We start from the raw sequence: 16,906 nt of genomic DNA, 5'->3' as shown, positions 1-16,906 counted from the left end.
AAATTTAACTTTTGTGAGTTCTGATACTTTGAAATAAAATTTAAAAAGCAGCAACTCATGTAAAATTGACTTCGAAGAATTTTAGATTTGAACAGACTATTCTCCTTAGCATTATAATCGGGGCTGCTGTATTTACTATCAGAGGCTGAATTCTGTAGCAGTCTAGAGCCAAGAACCCAGTATTGTGTCTCTACCTATTTTTTGGATATTAGTGTTTTCCTAAGCTACTGTTCCCTCAATCTCCTATTCAGCTTTGCCTAAGGGAAAAAAAAGACACTTAATGGAAAGAATATGTCACTTATCACTTATGTTTCAAAATACTCCTTTGAGCTACGAGGGTCATCTGGGAATTTGGCACATAAGAAAAAAAAAGGTTTGTCTTTGGCAGACAAACATGGGAATGAATAACAGGGACATAAATGTGATGAAGATTGAACAAGGAACAGTTGAGCAATTGAGTAACATGAGTCATTCTTACCTCATTCATATTTATTAACAATAATAATGGCCTGCAGAAGGGCTCCAGTGTGTCAGAGCTTTATTTGCATCATCTCATTTAATCTTCCTAATAATCCTGTGGTGTGAAGGTTAATTCTCACTTCTAAAGAAGGAGGAAACTGAGGATCAGACATATTGTGCAAGTTGCCCGATATTTCAAGATGAGCAGGAGATAGAGGCTTAACCAGGTTTGCCTAAATACAAAGACCTTTTGTATACAGCACACCAGTGTTTCTCCTTGGATGGACAGACTTCACATACCTTCCATGTTGGAATTGTGCTTCGCATATAATCAATGTCCACTAGATGTCCTTTGCTTATGTTGAGTTAGCATTGCTGCATAGCAGACAAAAAAAGCTAGAGAAAAGTAAGAAACTTCCGAATAAATCACATTGAATGATAAGAGGGTATAACCATTGCTGGTCTATAGATTATAAATCCCAATTTTTCTTCTTGTCTTGAGCATTAATATATTATATGACTTTGGGCAAGGCAATAAACCTCACTATGCCTCAGTTTTCCTGCCTGTGAACAGGGACTCTTTTTCCTGCCTCACATATCTAGCTGGGTGGGTCCAGAGATCAAATGAGATGTCAGGACAAGAACTTGGCAATAGAAAGACATTGGTGTTATCATTGTTCTTTATGACTAAGCATAGGGTTTTGATATCTTTCTCTGGAAAATAACTGTGATAAACTCATATAAGCAGAGGGCTGAGAGGATTGTATGCAAAGACATGAATGGAGGGGAGTAGGTAGTGTGTGGGTGAACAAGATGAGTAATATGGGTACTGTGAGGCATAGGAAGTATTACAAGAGTTCATGGGAGACTGAATTCAATCCAGGATAACAAATCTGTAGGGTGAACTGGAGGTGAGACAGGTGATACATAGAAGTGGATTTTGGGAGAAATCAAAGATGGGATTGATTGACTCACTGTTGCACTTCTGGCCCCATCTCTTGGAACCACAAAGCAGGTGCTAAACCCAAGGAGTAGCGTGAGGCAGAAAAAAAAGTGCCTTTAGTAGAGTTATACTGGGAACCTACTAAGTATATGGGAATGGGAAGACAGTCAAGAGTAGCACTTACAAAGAGAATAGTCATAAGGACAAAGTGATGTTTTAAAAAGTGATTAAAACAGAGCATTAAATATAGTCAACATTTAATGAGTGGTAGTGATGATAGTGGTACTGTTCATTGGATGCTTAGGAAATATGAAAAATAGAAATGTATATAATGTAGCCCTGGACTTTGAGAAGGTTACAATAGGTAGGACCATTCGGGAAAGACTTGAGAGAGGGAGAAAGAAAATGGAACTCTGATAGATTGCTTACAAAATGGTTCTGAGCCTCCGTGTATTCCTGTATCCACATCCTTTGCAATGCTACTTAACAGCTTCCTCCATTAAGTGGAGTCTTTCTCTCTAACCCTCATATCTTTGGATTGGGATTTTGCTTTGCCAATAGAATGTGGCAGAAGTGACTGTACTAGCTTTGAATGTAGGTCCATGAGGTTTTACATGCATTTGCTTTGTCTCCTAGATCTTTGCCAGCTGCCATGAAGACAAGCCTAGGCCAGCTAGATAATGTAAGACACATGGTCAGTCAAGTGACCCATCTCCCAAGTTGAGAGACAATTGCCAAACAATGAATGAGGCCATCCTAGACTAGCCAGCCCCAATTGACCCACCAGAAGACACAAACACATGTGTGAGACCAGCTGAGATCTTCAAAGCCTGGACAGATAAGAACTTCCCAGAAAACCTAAAGACTTGTAGGCAGTAAGAAATTGTTTTGTTTTAAGCCACAAAGTGTTTGGGTAGTTTGGTATTTAGTCATGGATAACTGATACAGGGACTGTATTCAGTTCCTCAGTTCCTATATACCATCCTTCTATCATCATCGCAACTACTTTGTGAGATTTTTGCATCATGGACCCCATTTTGCAAGTGAGGAAAGAAAGATTTAATGAAGTTAGAAGCAATGGACTCAAGGTCAAGGGACTAGAAGTGGTACAGTCAAGGCTTTACTCAGTCTGTCTGTTCCAAATTCTATGTAGTTTATACTATGTCACACTACCATAAGTATAGTGAAAAAAATGGCCTGTGGGTTGGTTGATCAGGGTGTTTGGCTTTACGACAAGAGTTGGGTGAAGTGGAGACAGGAGAACAGGCCGTCCAGGAGTGGGGCTCCATGAAGGCCTGCACCAAAGTCTGAGCAAGAGAACCCCAAGAGTGAAATCAAGAAAGGTCAAGTGGGATGATTCTTGTCTAACCTTCTTAAATCATGAAAGGAAGGAAAAGTTGATCACCAAGTAAAAACAGGTCAGGAAACAAGGAGGGATTTCAGGAAGAAAGAATGACACAGGTGAGGGCTGGAAACATGGTGAATCAACATTCCCATCCAAAAATGATGTGACCTTAAGCGGGGAAGAAGAGAAATGGTTTAAAATTGGAATATCATAGGCAAACTTGGGACAACACAGAATTTCCAGTAGTTCCTCCCCCCACAAAACCCCCCTTGAAAGGAGAAAAACCTTTGGAAGAGAAGTCTGGAAAGAGCATTGTATCAGAGCCCAGGAAAATCTGTGTCTTGAACTATACCACGAAATCCTTCATACACCCTTACATTGTTTCTTTGTTCAAGATCCTTTCCCCTGCTGTGTAAGTAAGGGAATTCCTCAATGTTTTCTCTTTGGGATTGATGCTACTGCCGCTCATCTAATAATTATAACCACATGGTAGGATAAACCTTCTTCGCATATAGTAAAATCACACTTCTAATCTTTCTGTAGTTCAGTGAGACATGAGACTAGTCCCGACCAGTAAGTTGTAAAGATAAGTATTATGTGTCTTTTCCATGCCAGAATATTTAAGGGATAAACTGAAGACCCACCCATCAGAGGTCTTTATCCCTCTGGTGCAGGCACAACATTCAAGATAGTGGTTGTTCCATCAACTTGGTTTCCTAAGTGATAGTGTATAGGAGAGTTTCCCTGTCAACCAGTGATAAACTTTTGTTTTTTTAAACTACTGAGAATGGAGGTTGGTTGTTACTGAAGCAGACCCTACTTTCTTCTGAATAAGGAACCTTCTTCTCTTTGCTGGTCTAGATGAAAACTTATTAAAGTGTGTTATTTGTAACATCAGTCTTGAGAGGTTATCTACTAAAAGAATTATATTGTCAATAAACTCTGGGCAACACTACCTACCCTACTCTCATCTTAGAAAGTCTCTATAAACACTTTGGAGCAAATTGGATGATGCTATTCTAGAATCTGTCTTTGGCAAACGTCTATTCTTTGGGTTTCCAGCACTGCATGTATGCAGCTTATTTCTAAATACCTAACTCCTCACTCTTAGAGGTCCTCACATAGAATGTTATTCTGGCATTTCCAGTTCAATATGGAAGATCCCATGATCTTCCTGTAACTCAATCTGCTCTGTTTTTAATTCCTTTCACCGTATTACTCCAAAGACACTAAGACACTTTCTATATTCTGTATGTATCTACAGTTCAAAGCTCTCTAAAGTCATAAAATTAGTCCATCACTATGTATATTAACCCAAGCATGAAAAGTGGCTCATAATATGTGTTAATAAAGTTTATTAAAATGACTGGCCCCTGGGAAACACCTTAAAACTGTAAAGATGTTTATTCTGTCCTTTGAAATATGACATACATGGTAAATACATAGGTTTTAGAGTTCAGGAAAATTTGGTATGCTTTTCAGCTCTGCCTTCATATCTTGCAAACGTGGCACATTAATTTACCTGAGTTTTTTTGTGCAATAGAGATAAGAATATTAACACATAAGGTAGTAGATATTAAAGTATACCTTACAGTTTCAGCAAACTTGTAAAGAGTGCTTACAGTTTTAAGTTATCTTGTCTTTCCTCCTGAACAAATAATGATCTTTGCCAACATGTAAGTGCTGTTGGTAAAATTTGAGTTATTAATTTTCTATGAAGGTTATCTTTAATGCCATCTTAGAAAATCTCACTGTAATCAGGTCTTGACTGTGATTCTATTTTCTTAATACCTTCCGATTCTAGCCACATATTTCCTTCTCTCCTCAATATGTTGCCTCATTTCTGGGCATCATCATCCATCATTCGGATCCACCACCATTCTGACTGTTCCTTAACTGCTACTGGTCTTTTCATTAACCTATTCTCCACATTGCTCCCAGAGTCATCTTCCAAAATGACAACTAACTCTCCTGAGAACTTTTGAATGGGACCCCATTGCTCTTAGAATAAAGACCAAGCTCTCTTCATGGCTTGAATTACCAGAAGGGCACTTCAGAATATGCCTCTTTGATTCTGTTAGCCTTATCTCCTACCAGTCTCTTCTTTAAATCCAACATTTTAATTATACTGAACTGATTCGATTATGCAAACAGGCTGTATTTACTTGCAAATACTACGTCCTTTACCAGGGACACAATATCCTAACCCTTCATCTAGTCAACCTCAATTCATCCTTCAAGGTTTGGCTGAGAAACCCTGAAGAAGGTTTCCCTGTCCAAGAAAACTTCCCTCATTCCCATGGCACTCTGCTACACTCCAATATGTTCTATGCACCCTGATTAGAACGTGTATCAGGTTACTAGTTTGCCTCTCCCACTAGGAATTCTCTGAGGGCAGACAAAATACTTAAGTAGGAACCCAGTAGAGAGATGTGTTTTGAATGAATGAATAAATGTGTGCTTTCAGGAGCAGCAGCAGTCATTAGTTTTATTCATTGAATCGGTCACTTAATGCTTCTTGATCATGTGGCAGAATGTGCATTCTTGCCCCATTGTAGATGGGCAAGTAATTAGTTCTGGCCAACAAGACGTAAGTATCAGCTGTGGGTTGAGCATTTAATTGTCACTGTTAAGTCACTCCAGAACTCTTTATTCTTTGACACAGAGACAAGCAACATTAAAGTTGGTGGCTGCTCCATCAGCCTACATCTCATTAGGGACACATAAGTAAGAAGTTAATGTTTGCCATTTTCAACAATTGAGCTTTCAGGGTTGTCTGTAGCTCCAAAATAATCCACCCTGACTGACACAGAAGGTTTGAAGAAAATATGACCTAGTACAGTGAAGAAAGTGTAGAAGGAAGGGAAAATGATAGTGGAAATCAGGTCCTGCTTGTTGTTAAGTCTGAGAACTCTCTTGGGAGGTTAAGCAGCAGCTGCTTCTGGGTGAAGGTAAGCAGCACTTGTAGGGGACCCAGGGGCTTTGCAGCTTTGCAAAGGCATCTTTAAGGGTGGCTGACATTTATGATCAACATCAGGTTATGACTGGGCAAAGAAAAAAGAATTTATACTGCATGTTCTTACGCATAAGTGGGTGTTGAACAATGAGAACACATGGACACAGGGAAGGGAACATCACACACTGGGGTCCGTTGGGAGTTCGGGGGCTAGGGGAGCGATAGCAGCGGGTGGGGAGGTTGGAAAGTGATAACATTAGGAGAAATACCTAATGTAGGTGAAGGGGGAGATGGATGTGGCAAACCACCATGGCATGTGTAAACCTATGTAACAATCCTGCAAGATCTGTGCATGTACTCCAGAATTTAAAGTATAATTAAAAAAAAAAAAGGAAAAGGAGTTTTAAGGCCATGATGACACTGGCATAAAACTTCCTGCACATAATATGAGTAATCTCTGTGACTTCCCTCTTTGTGGACTACTTTTTTTGTGTGTGAAGTAATTTTTTTATCTGAAGGTTTTGTTTGAAAGTTTCCATGTAGCCAGGAAGCAGAGCCAGGCCAGGCTGACTACTACTGGTGAGTATACCTGACATATGTACTTAATAATGCATTCTCTCTTGAGTAGACTGCACTACTGGGAAATCTTCATAGTTTACTGGGATGTTCTCTTGAGTTCATTCTTGTTGATGGCATGCAAGTATTGCATGGATCATGGCTTTTAGGAGGGATAAATTGCTTGCAATGCATTTTGCAAAGATAAAGTGTGGAGCTCAGAACTTATCTAAATAATTCCAGAAAGAAAATAGAAAAGATAAGATTAAAATCAGTATAACATTAAAGATAATCCTTGAAGAGTGCTATCGCCGGGATAGGCACAATGCTAAATGTTTCCCATGAATTTTGTCATTTATTCCTCCCAGTGACCTTATAATGTAAATATTATTTCTCATCCAGTTTTACAGATAAAATATAGAAGGCTCAGAAAGATTTAGTGACTTTCCAAAGGTCACACAGTAAAGTAGTGTTGGAGCCAAAGTAAAAATTGAGCAATCTGACTTCAGAGGTATGCTCTAGAGTACTTCATTACACTATGTCCCAAAGGAATAGAAATAGGCTAAATCTCTACTTTAGGTTAAGCACAAAGAAGGGAAATGTCCTTAGTCACAAAAAAACTTGTTTTTGGACAGAATAATTAATTTGCTAAAGATTTATAGGTGGTAGAGACTTCTTCTCATGTATTTAAAATTTTTTTTCCACTGTGCTGTTTTCTTTGGGGTCTCCTAAATTTCATCTCTTGCCTATTAATCTGGCAGGTCGTTAGCCTAATTCTTCTCTTATGGCCAGTTCCACATGATTTTTTCAAACTCCAAAAATTATGCTTCTTAGGAAGTCCATTCATCATTCATTCAATAAGCATATTGAGATTTTTCTCCATGTCGGGGGGATAGAACTAGTTAGATAATGTCATGAAAGAGATCAAGAGGAAATACAGTAGAATTTTCTGAGGTCCTCCCAAAAACTTACTATCATGTACTTTAAACATATTATCTAATTTAATCTTCATGAATACAATAAGGTAGGTATCTTTTTTTCCATTTTATAGATTAGATAAACAAAGCTTAAAAAAATGAGTAAGAAGATTTGAAACTCAAGGTTTGCTGGCTTCAAAGTCAAGAGTCAATCCACCCTTCTAGTCTAGAAGAGACTGCTTTCTTTTTGATGTGTCATAGGTAAAACAGTTCCAAATGATGAGACACTGAGCTCCTAATACTGCATCAGAATCATCTGGTGTTTAGATTAACAGCTCAATTTCTGGGCCTCACACAGAGATTGCTGATTTGGGGTCTGTGGGGTTGAGTCTCAGAGATATGCACTGTAATGAGATTTTTCGATGATGCCCATGAACATCACCATAGGCATCTCATTATGTGTATGTCTTACAAGTGCTTTATGAAAGGAAGAGTGTAAAACCTCAGGAAAGAAAGAGTGAGAGGAGAGATCGTGACCTCAGGGCATGTAGGCAGAAGTGACCAAGACTGATGGTTTGGGCCAGAGGAGGAAGACGGGATGTGTTCATGTGTGTATGTATGTGTGCATGCTTTAATATGTATATGTTTATGTGTATGCACATATGTGTATGTTTGTGTGTGGTGCTAAAAGACATGAGATAGAAGAAAGAAAGGAGACTCCCATCTCTCGTTTGTTGGAGGTGTTCACACCCCTTTAATTTTCTCAAGAGAGTATTTGAACCATTCTATTCCCTAACTCATTTTTATTATTTTTCATCTCTTCATACTGGTTTATTTTTTTTCTAGCCTTCATTTTATCTCACTTTATCTATATTGCTTCTTAGTGTATCTACTATTGTCTCTTCCTTGTATAATATGAGCTCCATTTGGAGTTATGCTACTCTAATTTCCTAAGAAAAATTGCATCCAGAAGATGTTCTATTTAGAGGTAGTATGTGTGTAGGTTAGGTTTCTTCAATCAGATTGCCTGGGTCAAAATTTTGTCTCTATTTTCTAGTTATTTAATTGCTTGGTGGCCTTGATCCAGTGTATGTTGTCACACACACACACACACACACACACACACACACACACATTCTTTGTGGCTGCCACCTAGGTTGATAGATATATATTTACTATCCATATTTGGTATTATGTAGTTTTGGAGATGTTAAGCAGTAAGCAGTATAGCCTGAAAATTGTCACCACAAACATCTAGTTTCAAACCTCACTTCCACTGTTTACTAGTTCCATGACCTTGAACGAGACTTCTAAACTTCTTAAGCCTTTTTTATTACAGCTAAAATAGAGATGATGCTATCTGAATCTCAAGTCTTGTGTATGTGTTAAAATAGACAATGCATGTTTAACATATAGCTCAATGTCTTGTATATAGTAGGTATTTAGCAATATTTGGCATCTTCATATAATACATCTCTATCAGAGATGTTTGAAAGAACATAAGGCTATCTGGGATAACTCTGGCAGTGAAAGAGTTACCTAAACAACAGCCCTGATAAGAAGGTGACTGATTATTTCATGAATTCCAGAAACAGAAAATCAATTTCTTGCTAAGCAGTATCTGGTATCAATTGACTTTTTCCATGTAGAAATGCAAATCCCTATATTGGAAGAGAAAACTCAGTTTTATTCTACAGCATCTGTATCTTTTTTTATTGGGCAATGCTTTCTCATACAGTGCCTGCTTTTCATTTGATGACAACTATTTTAGATTCTTGTTGACTATTCTGTGCATCTGCACCTGGGCACTGGTGCATCACCTGCATCATAAACTGAAATATTTAAATCTGCCGTCTAGCTCTAATACCTGACTTAAGTCCAGTTTGAAGCTGTTTCACAGTCAAAAGGGCACTATTATACAAACCTGTCTCTAATAAACAGAGGTGCCATTTGAGGTTTTTCTGTGTAGGAACGTTATTTCAGGCATTTTACATTTAATTTAATTTTCACATATCATCTTAGTTAATCCTCCCCGAAAGCTTTGCAAAAGATATTATTACCCCCTTTTAAGTTTAAAGTTAAATTTCTTCATTTAAGTATTGAGGAAACTAAGTGTTGGGGTGAAAGAGGTAGTAATGAATTGCAGAACAAACATATTCTGAATCTAAGTATGTGTGACTCCAAAATTCATGGGAGACAATGTTTTCTTGCCTCACTTTTTAAAAATTAGTGTTTACTATATTGAGGAATTCTCTCCTTTATTGAGTAATGGTTAAGACTACTCAAGGTTAAGTAAGTAATGGTTAAGATTACATATAACCAATATATGGTTAAGATGAATGTTCAATTTATTAAATAGAGTCTTAGTAAGCTGCTTAATTAGGTATTTTTAATCTGGGTGGTAGTCACAAAGCTGCTCTATTTGCAATAACTCATATTTTGTTCTGTGTGCTTTTTTGTATCTGCACACAGAACAAAATATGAGTTATTATAACAAAATAAGAGTTATTGTAAATAAAGCAGCTTTGTGACTACCACCCAAATCAAAAAATAGAACCTTGCCCATTACTCCAATAGCACTACCTGTGTTCTGTCCCAAATCAACTCTCTACCCCAATCACTCCCTTGCAAAACTAACAACCTTCCCGACTTACTTCTAGTCATCTTATTTTGTATTAGTCCACTCTCATGCATTAATAAAGACATACCTGAGACTGAGTAGTTTATAAAGGAATGAGGTTTACTGGATTCACAGTTACACATGACTGAAGATGCCTCACAGTCAAGCAGAAGGCAAAGGAAGAGCAAATGCACATCTTACATGACAGCAGGCAACAGAGCTTGTGCAGGGAAACTGCCCTTTTATAAAACCATCAGATCTTGTGAGACTTATTCACTATTATGAGCATAGCATGTAAAAAAAAACTGTCCATGTGATTCAATTATTTTCTACCAGGACCCTCCCATGACATGTGAGATTATTACAATTTAAGGTGAGATTTGGGTGGGGACACAGAGCCATACCTTATCATTATGCCCCTGGCATCTTCCAAATCTTACATCTCTTTCACATTTCAAAACACAATCATGCCTTCCCAACAGTCCCCCAAAGTCTTAACTCATTTCAGCATTAGCTCAGAAGTTCACAGTCCAAAGTGCCATCTGAGACAAGGCAAGTCCCTTCTGCCTATGAGCTTGTAAAACTGAAAGCAAGTGACTTACTTCCCAGATAAAATGAGGGTACAGGCATTGGGTAAATATACCCATTTCAAATGAGAAAAGCAGGCCAAAATGAAGGGGCCACATTTTAGACCATGCAGGTCTAAAAATCCAGTGAGTCAGTAAAACCTTAAAGCCATGGAATGATCTCCTTTGACTTCATATTTCACATCCAGGCCATGCTGTTGCAAGAGTTGGGCTCTCATGGTCTTGGGAGCTCTGCCCCTGTGGCTTTGCAGGGCACAGCCCCTGGCTGCTTTCACGGGCTGGAATTGAGTGTCTGTGGCTTTTCCAAGTGCATGACGCAAGCTGTTAGTGAACCTACCATTATGGGGTTTAGAGGATGGTGGCCCTCTTCTCATAGCTCCACTAGGTGGTGCCTCAGTGAGGACTCTGTGTGGGGGCTCCAGCCCCACATTTTCCTTCCACACTGCACTAGCAGAGGTTCTTCATGAAGGCCCCACCCCTGCAGCAAACTTCTTCCTGGACATCCAGGCATTTCTATATATCCTCTGAAATCTAGGTGGAGGTTCCCAAACCTCAATTCTTGACTTTTGTGTACCTGCAGGCTCAGCACTATGTGGGAGTTGCCAAGGCTTGCGTTTTCACCTTCTGAAGCCACAGGCTGAGCGATACCTTGACCCCTTTTAGATATAGCTGGAGCAGCTAGAATTCAGGGCATCAAGTCCCTAGGCTGTACACAGCAGGGGGCCCTGGGCCCAGCCCAGGAAATCATTTTTACCTCCTAGGCCTCCAGGCCTGTGATGAGAGGGGCTGCTGCTAAGGTCTCTGACATGCCCTGGAAATGTTTTCCCCTTTGTCTTGGCACTTAGCATTCAACTCCTTATTGCTTATGCAGATTTCTGCAGCAAGCTTGGATTTCACCCAGAAAATGGATTTTTCTTATCTACTGCATCTTCACATTGCAAATTTTGACAACCTTTATGCTCTGCTTCCCTTTTAAACATAAGTTCCAATTTCAGATAATCTCTCTCAAGTTCAAAGTTCTACAGATCTCTAGGGCAGGGACAAAATGCCACCACTCTCTTTGAATAGCAAGAGTGACCTTTACTCCAGTTTCCAAAAAGTTCCCCATCTCCATCTGAGACCACATCAGCCTGGACCTTATTGTCCATATCACTATCAGCATGTTGGTCAAAGCCATTCAACAAGTTTCTAGGAAGTTCCAAACTTTCCCACATCTTTCTGTCTTCTGAGCCTTCCAAGTCTCTAGGATGTTTCAAACTTTTCCACATTTTTCTATCTTCATCTGGGTCGTCTAAAGTGCTCCAACTTCTGCCTGTTACCCCATTCCAAGTCACTTCCACACTTTCAGGTATTCTTATAGCAGCACCCCTCTCTACCAGTACCAATTTACTGTATTAGTTTGTTCTTATGCTGCTAATAAAGACATATCTGAGACTGGGTAATTTATAAAGGAAAGAGGCTTAATGAACTCACAGTTCCACATGTCTGGGATGTGTCACAATTATGGAGGAAGGTGAAGAAAGAGCAAAGGCATGTCTTACATGGTGGCAGGCAAGAGCTTGTGTAGGAAAACTGCCCTTTTATAAAACCATCAGATCTCCTGAGAGTCATTTATTATCACAAGTGCAGCATGGGAAAACCCTACTTCTATGATTCACTTGCATTCCACTGGCTTTCTCCCATAACACCTGAGGATTATTACAATTTAAGGTGAGATTTGGGTGGGAAAACAGAGCCAAGCCGTATCATCTTCTGTTTCATTATAGATTTGTCACCTAAGTATGCATTCCTAGAGACCATAATTTAGGCTTGCTCATTATTTTTGTTAATGTTGAGTCTATTAATTTATAGATTCACCCTCACTTTTCCATACTGTTTATCTAAATGAGTACCTATGGCATCTGGGAAGTGTCCTACAGTCTGGATTGTGTTTGTTGCACATTCATAGTACAGGACAACATGTTCTCCTGTCCTATTTCTTGCAAAGTGGCAGCTGGATCCAGGTCCTGAAGAGACTCAGTTCTGTCCCTTTGGTAACATTGGAAGTGGTGATGAGTTCTTCCATCAACAAATGCATTGTGACTGCTGGTTTTTCTTGTGATGTTCACAGCTGTTGATGATCAGTAATTGGATCTTTCAATTCACTGGGTAGGGGAAGTTCAAAATACTCTAATTTTATTTTTTATTTTGCATTTATCTACTGGGATATTTTTAATAAAAATTACTTTCCATTACCTACTATTTAGTTAATCAGTGGCATAGTTGCTATATGAAGGGCAGGATAAATGCTTGAGTCTTTCCCCTTATTCACTAATTTTCAAGGTAATGAATTGGTTTTAATCTCATAATGAAGTTAAGTTCTATTTACATTAATTTAAATGTACTTGATGGATTTAATCAGAATATTATTACTATTTTTTAATTCTTAATTTTTTTGAGACAGAGTTTTGCTCTGTTACTCAGGCTGGAGTGCAGTGGTGCAATCATGGCTCAGTGCAGCCTCAACTTTCCCAGCTTAAACAATCCTCCTACTTTAGCCTCCATAGTAGCTGAGACTACAGGTGTGGCTAATTAATTTTTTTTTAAATAAGTGTTGTCTCAGTATATTCCCCAGGCTGGTCTTCAACTTTTGGGCTTAAGAAATTCTCCTATCTTAGCCTTCCTAAGTGCTGGGATTTACAGGCATGAGCCAGACCCAGATTTTTACATCTTTGAGAAAACAAAGGTCCTTGAAAAAACATAGAAATTCCAGGGAGAATTTCAACACCACTCTCATATAAAGTTCTGGGACAAAGTAATCATTTAAAAGCCACACATCTATTTGTTGGGAACTTAATGTGCACATGAAACACTTTTTTTCTTTAGAAATATTCCTTCTTTCCAAAGGAGGTCACCTTCATACTGTTAATGATAAAGCACTTAAGGTAAGAAGAAACAGAATGGGACGGTGTTCTATAAAAAGTTAGTAATGTGTACACTTTTCTTCTCCTTATCTTTCTTTTTCTCCTCTTGAGTATGGAGTGTTGAAAATGCACTTGAGTTTAACCTGATACAGACCCCAAATTAAAAGACAGAAAAAAGTATCTTCAAAGTCTCCTATGTGACTTTGGATTAATGAAGCTCTCCAGTTTTGTGGTTCAAGTCAGGGAAGGCAATGAGGAAGCTGTTGGGATGGTTGACTTGTCAAGCAGACTCTGATATGTCATGCAGGCACAGTGTGTAATCCAAGTCTCCATGAAGCCAGGGATGGATTATGTAGTTAGAAAAGTTAAATATGGATGTTTCCTTTTTTGTTTGACAATCCTTTCAGTATTTATGCTTTTAGTTTGCTAAGTGAAAGAAGCTGAGTATAGCAGTGTCTTGGGAGTTTTTAGGGATTTAAAAGTGAAAGAGATTGTGCGTTGCATCCTACACTCTATCGCTTATTTTATGGCCGGGTAGTTTTTGGGAAATTCCTTAAACACTTTGAACCCTATGTTTCTTAATTGTTAAATAGAGAAGAAGTATATCAGTCTATTTTGGGAGGTCATTGTGGGCATTCAGCAAAGTAATTTCTGTGAAGTGCATGGTGCAACACTGAGCACAGCCCAAGCACTCCAAATATATTGGTTTCCTTTTTTTTTGGCCTTTTCTGGCTTTCAACAAATCTTAGAAATGTATTTTTTTAATGTGAAAAAGTAGTGGAATTGGAAATATTCAGGTAATTGAGTATTTACAGCAATTTTCTGGTAATGAGTCTTTATACAATAAACAAACATCTTTTTAAAAGAAAAAACAGAGAGAGAATATGGGGGAATTTTTGTAGAGGGATATAAATGCAAGAAAACCAGAGGGAGGGAACAGAGGCACAGATACAAAGATGAAATGCTGCAAGCCATACATAGGGATCAGTTTGCCACGGGGTGAGCTGTAGTTGAAGATGGACATAAAGATGTAGGGGTAATTGAAACTGAAAACCTGGACTCCTGGATGGGTGGAGGCACTGATGTGACCCTGAGAAAGGATGACTAAGCTCTCAGTGGGTAATGACACGTCTGTATCTAAACATAAAACATTAAAAAAATCAAAATAGGTGTTTGGTGACTCAAACCTAGGGACAGATTCCTCAAACACTGGTGAGAACAAAAACACCAAGGAAGGAAGAATATTTTGGGGAAGATTAATTATGTTTGAATAAAGTTGTTTATTTTCATTGCTATAAAACAGCCTCACGATTCAGCTTTCTTCTGGCAAATGACATCTCCACCAGGAAACACCCATGGATTTCTGTGCCTCACGCTGAGTTCCATCTGTTGCTGTGTTACTCAATGGCAAAAGGCACCCATATTTTCCCTTGCAGAAAATATATTTATTTCTTGGTATGCACAAAGTCAGAAGCATATTTCTTTTGCTTTATTTGATTTCATAAAGGGACAACCACAGTAAATTCTAAATATTTAAAATCTGGTTAATTCACTCAAAAACTGCTATGCTACAATGTTGTCATTGAGAAGTGATGCAGATGGGAAAGATTCTTATCTTCCTCCTGATAGCTGAGAAACCAATTACAAGGAGATAGATCATTTGTCTCCAGGGGAAGGCCGTGTGGGGTAGTGAAAGGGTAACTGGGCTAGGAGTCAACACTTTTGTAGTCTTCTATGAGCTCAGTGGCAGCCTGCTTGTGTAATCTTGGCAGTCTTGTGACTGCCTGTGTATTCAAAAGGGCTCAGGTTTTAGAGACATATTGGCTCAAGTTAAATTTCTATTTTTATCACTTACTAGCTATACAGCTTGGGGCTGTGCTCTGAGTACCAGTGCTCACATGAAATATTTTGATGGTCATTAACTACCTATATTGCCAGATATGAGACACTAAATGAAACACTTATTTGTTGATCAGGCCCACAGACAATGTTCATACAAAATAACTTTTCCTCTCTCTATAATTTTATTGAGTTTCTTTAACTGCAAATGAAGGCTATAAATTCATGCCAGTTCTAGGGAGTTGCATGGTTCAAATATAAATATATTATATGCATGCTTCAAAAATACATAATATTAAAATATTATATTTAATATTATAATATAATATTTACTATTATAATTTAATATTATAATAGTAAATATTAAATAATTATACATATATATTATATATATGATAATATATATATAATAATTATAAATATATATACATATATATAATATATATATGTATAAAGATGAGAAGCTTTATAAATTGCAATAGTATTGTTATTTGAAATGTTCTTATTTTGGCTTCTTTTGCCAAAAATAAGGAAATTATGACAGGAAAAATGAGGGTGCAAACAATTATAAAGTATTATGTGCCAGATACAATGCTAGGTGCATTTATTAATTGGCTGTCTAAGTCAGGGCAAGAATACTAGCTGCTGTAATAAACAATCCCCAAATAAACACTTACATACAGTGATCAGAGTCCAATGTGACTGGAGCAGCTTTCCTCTATCTGAGTGACATCTTTCATCTCAGGCCTATTCTAGGACCTTAGAGTCCTTCACTAGATTTTTTTAAACATCCAACTGATGTAACTAGGGAAGGATTAGTGAGTAGAAAGTTCTGCCGTCCAGGGAAATAAATGGCCTATGTCACAACTGCCCCATTCTTTTGGCTAGATTTAAGCACCGATGCCCTCACTTAGATATAAAGAGCCTGGGCAATAAAAACTACCTATGTGCCCAGAAGGAAAATAAAAATTTTGCAGAACACAGTTTTGCCTCTCTTGTATTATCTCATTTAATCTTCATAAAATGGTTATAAGATAGCTTATAATAAATAATGAATAAGATAACTGGGGTTTACAGCTGTTAAATAACTTGGCCAAATTCTGATGATTAGCAATAGGCAAGCTTGCATCCTTTAAATTACTTTTAATTGCCCAGACTTTGAATTGGCAGCACAGACAGATGAACTTGGAGGGAGGTACATTTGCATACTCAGACTGGGTGGATAGAGTGAGAATCACCCTCAAAATATTAACATAATTATGGTTTGGAGAATATATTTTTAATGTCTAGTAAGCAACAGCCCCAAATAAATATTATAAAAAATTATCTTCTCTAGAATGAAATTTGCAGAAAAATTACTTTTGGGAGAAGTATTAAGACCCATTAGGCATTTAAGGATTTACTTAGAGACACAGAATAGAAACAGAATATGGAAAAATTCCTTGTCCTGCAAAGATTTTGGCTTAATGGATAAAATAGGACAAATGCTTGTGTAACATTTAATGAAAATGATGTTATTAGGATAAGAGGGCATACTTGTAGAGTGCTGTATACTCTGATTTATTAAAAAATTGGGCTCTGTGGTTAGAATATCTGGGTTTGAATCTTTACCACTTTCTATATGTGTGTCTTTGGGTGAACTGTTTCTGTTCTCTTAGTTCCAGTTTTCTCATTTGCAAAAGGAGAATTTGTAAACAGGAAATAAGTTTATATAAGTATATAAGCCAAACCACACACACACACACACACACACACACACACATATATGGGTATATATACATA

The sequence above is a fragment of the Callithrix jacchus genome, chromosome 1 (assembly GCF_049354715.1).
Source record: "Callithrix jacchus isolate 240 chromosome 1, calJac240_pri, whole genome shotgun sequence".
Classification (NCBI taxonomy): Eukaryota; Metazoa; Chordata; class Mammalia; order Primates; family Cebidae; genus Callithrix; species Callithrix jacchus.
The sequence above is the reverse complement of the archived record's forward strand: the minus strand, read 5'-3'. Positions refer to the sequence as shown.